Consider the following 6,000-nt stretch of genomic DNA (forward strand, 5'->3'; position numbering starts at 1 on the left):
TATTTTTTTGTTTTTTTTCTCGATTACACTAAACCTTTTACCAAATTATGAGTTAAACCATGTTCATCTTTTAATTCCTGAGACATTTTGGACCCATCGCTTTTCTTCTTTTTTTCATATTCATAGAGCTTGCGGTATCCATTCTATTGAATCTAGTGTAAAAGATGGTGCCAGGAAACCTGAGAAATGACTCCGATTTCACAAGTGTATGCAAATAGTACGAACATTTCTCGAAAAGATTAAAAGACTAGGTCTCACTATGTTGTTCAGGTGGTTCCACTGAAACTGTTCACAGGTGCTATCTGACTACTGAACAGCATGGGGACTTTTGCCTGCTCCATTTCTGACCTGGGCTGGTACATCCCTCCTTAGACAACCTGGTGCCTCCAAGCTCCCTCAGAGTCACCATATTGATGCTGAGCATAGTGCAGACACCTGGTCTACACAGCACAAGATGGACCAGAACTCCCAAACTCGAGCAATCCCATAGTCTAAGCCTCCCACAATGGCTTGGATAACAGGTGCGCGCCACAGGACCCGGCGAGTAAGGTTGTTTCCTCTACCCATAAGAAACGTTGCATCTTTCGAATCAAAAAGGAAGAAAATACGTGGCCTCTCGAAAAAACTGTGTCAAGCAAATACTGTAAAGAAAAATCTGCCAAACCTTTAATAACTCTTATTTTTTTTATTTTTTTCTCGAACACACTAAACATTTTACCAAATTATGAGTTAAGCCATGTTCATCTTTTAATTCCTGAGACATTTTGGACCCATGGCTTTTCTTCTTTTTTCATATTCATAGAGCTTGCGGTATCCATTCTATTGAATCTAGTGTAAAAGATGGTGCCAGGAAACCTGAGAAATGACTCCGATTTCACAAGTCTATGCAAATAGTACGAACATTTCTCGAAAAGAATAAAAGACTAGGTCTCACTATGTTGTTCAGGTGGTTCCACTGAAACTGTTCACAGGTGCTATCTGACTACTGAATAGCATGGGGACTTTTGCCTGCTCCATTTCTGACCTGGGCTGGTACAGCCCTCCTTAGACAACCTGGTGCCTCCAAGCTCCCTCAGAGTCACCATATTGATGCTGAGCATAGTGCAGACACCTGGTCTACACAGCACAAGATGGACCAGAACTCCCAAACTCAAGCAATCCCATAGCCTAAGCCTCCCACATTGGCTTGGATAACAGGTGCGCGCCACAGCACCCGGCGAGTAAAGTTGTTTCCTCTACCCATAAGAAACGTTGCATCTTTTGAATCAAAAAGGAAGAAAATATGTGGCCTCTCGAAAAAACTGTGTCAAGCAAATACTGTAAAGAAAAATCTGCCAAACCTTTAATAACTCTTATATTATTTTTTTTTCCTACACGCTAAACATTTTACCAAATTATGAGTTAAACCATGTTCATCTTTTAATTCCTGAGACATTTTGGACCTTTCGCTTTTCTTCTTTTTTCATATTCATAGAGCTTGCGGTATCCATTCTATTGAATCTAGTGTAAAAGATGGTGCCAGGAAACCTGAGAAATGACTCCGATTTCACAAGTGTATGCAAATAGTACGAACTTTTGTCCAAAAGATTAAAAGACTAGGTCTCACTATGTTGTTCAGGTGGTTCCACTGAAACTGTTCACAGGTGCTATCTGACTACTGAACAGCATGGGGACTTTTGCCTGCTCCATTTCTGACCTGGGCTGGTACATCCCTCCTTAGACAACCTGGTGCCTCCAAGCTCCCTCAGAGTCACCATATTGATGCTGAGCATAGCGCAGACACCTGGTCTACACAGCACAAGATGGACCAGAACTCCCAAACTCAAGCAACCCCGTAGCCTAAGCCTCCCACATTGGCTTGGATAACAGGTGCGAGCCACAGCACCCGGCGAGTAAAGTTGTTTCCTCTACCCATAAGAAACGTTTCATCTTTCGAATCAAAAAGGAAGAAAATACGTGGCCTCTCAAAAAAACTGTGTCAAGCAAATACTGTAAAGAAAAATCTGCCAAACCTTTAATAACTCTTATTTTTTTGTTTTTTTTCTCGAACACGCTAAACATTTTACCAAATTATGAGTTAAACCATGTTCATCTTTTAATTCCTGAGACATTTTGGACCCATGGCTTTTCTTCTTTTTTCATATTCATAGAGCTTGCGGTATCCATTCTATTGAATCTAGTGTAAAAGATGGTGCCAGGAAACCTGAGAAATGACTGCGATTTCACAAGTGTATGCAAATAGTACGAACTTTTCTTGAAAAGAATAAAAGACATGGTCTCACTATGTTGTTCAGGTGGTTCCACTGAAACTGTTCACAGGTGCTATCTGATTACAGAACAGCATGGGGACTTTTGCCTGCTCCATTTCTGACCTGGGCTGGTACATCCCTCCTTAGACAACCTGGTGCCTCCAAGCTCCCTCAGAGTCACCATATTCATGCTGAGCATAGTGCAGACACCTGGTCTACACAGCACAAGATGGACCAGAACTCCCAAACTCAAGCAATCCCGTAGCCTAAGCCTCTCACAATGGCTTGGATAACAGGTTCGCGCCACAGCACCCAGGGAGTAAAGTAGTTTCCTCTACCCATAAGAAACGTTTCATCTATCGAATCAAAAAGGAAGAAAATACGTGGCCTCTCGAAAAAACTGTGTCAAGCAAATACTGTAAAGAAAAATCTGCCAAACCTTTAATAACTCTTATTTTTTTGTTTTTTTCTCAAACACACTAAACATTTTACCAAATTATGAGTTAAACCATGTTCATCTTTTAATTCCTGAGACATTTTGGACCCATCGCTTTTCTTCTTTTTTCATATTCATAGAGCTTGCGGTATCCATTCTATTGAATCTAGTGTAAAAGATGGTGCCAGGAAACCTGAGAAATGACTCCGATTTCACAAGTCTATGCAAATAGTACGAACTTTTCTCCAAAAGAATAAAAGACGAGGTCTCACTATGTTGTTCAGGTGGTTCCACTGAAACTGTTCACAGGTGCTATCTGACTACTGATCAGCATGGGGTCTTTTGCCTGCTCCATTTCTGACCTGGGCTGGTACATCCCTCCTTAGACAACCTGGTGCCTCCAAGCTCCCTCAGAGTCACCATATTGATGCTGAGCATAGTGCAGACACCTGGTCTACACAGCACAAGATGCACCAGAACTCCCAAACTCAAGCAATCCCGTAGCCTAAGCCTCCCACAATGGCTTGGATAACAGGTGCGAGCCACAGCACCCGGCAAGTAAAGTTGTTTCCTCTACCCATAAGAAACGTTTCATCTTTCGAATCAAAAAGGAAGAAAATACGTGGCCTCTCGAAAAAACTGTGTCAAGCAAATACTGTAAAGAAAAATCTGCCAAACCTTTAATAACTATTATTTTTTTGTTTTTTTTCTCGAACACACTAAACATTTTACCAAATTATGAGTTAAACCATGTTCATCTTTTAATTCCTGAGACATTTTGGACCCATGGCTTTTCTTCTTTTTTCATATTCATAGAGCTTGCGGTATCCATTCTATTGAATCTAGTGTAAAAGATGGTGCCAGGAAACCTGAGAAATGACTCCGATTTCACAAGTGTATGCAAATAGTACGAACTTTTCTCGAAAAGATTAAAAGACTAGGTCTCACTATGTTGTTCAGGTGGTTCCACTGAAACTGTTCACAGGTGCTATCTGACTACTGAACAGCATGGGGACTTTTGCCTGCTCCATTTCTGACCTGGGCTGGTACATCCCTCCTTAGACAACCTGGTGCCTCCAAGCTCCCTCAGAATCACCATATTGATGCTGAGCATAGTGCAGACAACTGGTCTACACAGCACAAGATGGACCAGAACTCCCAAACTCAAGCAATCCCGTAGCCTAAGCCTCCCACATTGGCTTGGATAACAGGTGCGCGCCACAGCACCCGGGAAAAAAAGTTGTTTCCTCTACCCATAAGAAACGTTGCATCTTTCGAATCAAAAAGGAAGAAAATACGTGGCCTCTCGAAAAAACTGTGTCAAGCAAATACTGTAAAGAAAAATCTGCCAAACCTTTAATAACTCTTATTTTTTTGTTTTTTTTCTCGAACACACTCAACATTTTACCAAATTATGAGTTAAACCATGTTCATCTTTTATTTCCTGAGACATTTTGGACCCATCGCTTTTCTTCTTTTTTCATATTCATAGAGCTTGCGGTATCCATTCTATTGAATCTAGTGTAAAAGATGGTGCCAGGAAACCTGAGAAATGACTCCGATTTCACAAGTGTATGCAAATAGTACGAACTTTTCTCCAAAAGAATAAAAGACTAGATCTCACTATGTTGTTCAGGTGGTTCCACTGAAACTGTTCACAGGTGCTATCTGACTACTGAACAGCATGGGGACTTTTGCCTGCTCCATTTCTGACCTGGGCTGGTACATCCCTCCTTAGACAACCTGGTGCCTCCAAGCTCCCTCAGAGTCACCATATTGATGCTGAGCATAGCGCAGACACCTGGTCTACACAGCACTAGATGGACCAGAACTCCCAAACTCAAGCAATCCCGTAGCCTAAGCCTCCCACATTGGCTTGGATAACAGGTGCGCGCCACAGCACCAGGTGAGTAAAGTTGTTTCCTCTACCCATAAGAAACGTTTCATCTTTCGAATCAAAAAGGAAGAAAATACGTGGCCTCTCGAAAAAACTGTGTCAAGCAAATACTGTAAAGAAAAATCTGCCAAACCTTTAATAACTCATATTTTTTTGTTTTTTTTCTCGAACACACTAAACATTTTACCAAATTATGGGTTAAACCATGTTCATCTTTTAATTCCTGAGACATTTTGGACCCATCGCTTTTCTTCTTTTTTCATATTCATAGAGCTTGCGGTATCCATTCTATTGAATCTAGTGTAAAAGATGGTGCCAGGAAACCTGAGAAATGACTCCTATTTCACAAGTGTATGCAAATAGTACGAACTTTTCTCCAAAAGAATAAAAGACTAGATCTCACTATGTTGTTCAGGTGGTTCCACTGAAACTGTTCACAGGTGCTATCTGACTACTGAACAGCATGGGGACTTTTGCCTGCTCCATTTCTGACCTGGGCTGGTACATCCCTCCTTAGACAACCTGGTGCCTCCAAGCTCCCTGAGAGTCACCATATTGATGCTGAGCATAGTGCAGACACCTGGTTTACACCGAACAAGATGGACCAGAAATCCCAAACTCAAGCAATCCCATAGCCTAAGCCTCCCACAATGGCTTGGATAACAGGTGCGCGCCACAGCACCCAGCGAGTAAAGTTGTTTCCTCTACCCATAAGAAACGTTTCATCTTTCGAATCAAAAAGGAAGAAAATACGTGGCCTCTCGAAAATACTGTGTCAAGCAAATACTGTAAAGAAAAATCTGCCAAACCATTAATAACTCTTATTTTTTGTTTTTTTTCTCGAACACACTAAACATTTTACCAAATTATGAGTTAAACCATGTTCATCTTTTAATTCCTGAGACATTTTGGACCCATCGCTTTCTTCTTTTTCATATTCATAGAGCTTGCGGTATCCATTCTATTGAATCTAGTGTAAAAGATGGTGCCAGGAAACCTGAGAAATGACTCCGATTTCACAAGTCTATGCAAATAGTACGAACTTTTCTCCAAAAGAATAAAAGACTAGGTCTCACTATGTTGTTCAGGTGGTTCCACTGAAACTGTTCACAGGTGCTATCTGACTACTGAACAGCATGGGGACTTTTGCCTGCTCCATTTCTGACCTGGGCTGGTACATCCCTCCTTAGACAACCTGGTGCCTCCAAGCTCCCTCAGAGTCACCATATTCATGCTGAGCATAGTGCAGACACCTGGTTTACACAGCACAAGATGGACCAGAACTCCCAAACTCAAGCAATCCCATAGCCTAAGCCTCCCACAATGGCTTGGATAACAGGTTCGCGCCACAGCACCCAGGGAGTAAAGTAGTTTCCTCTACCCATAAGAAACGTTTCATCTATCGAATCAAAAAGGAA

This window comes from Engystomops pustulosus, chromosome 11, assembly GCF_040894005.1.
Source record: "Engystomops pustulosus chromosome 11, aEngPut4.maternal, whole genome shotgun sequence".
Lineage (NCBI taxonomy): Eukaryota > Metazoa > Chordata > Amphibia > Anura > Leptodactylidae > Engystomops > Engystomops pustulosus.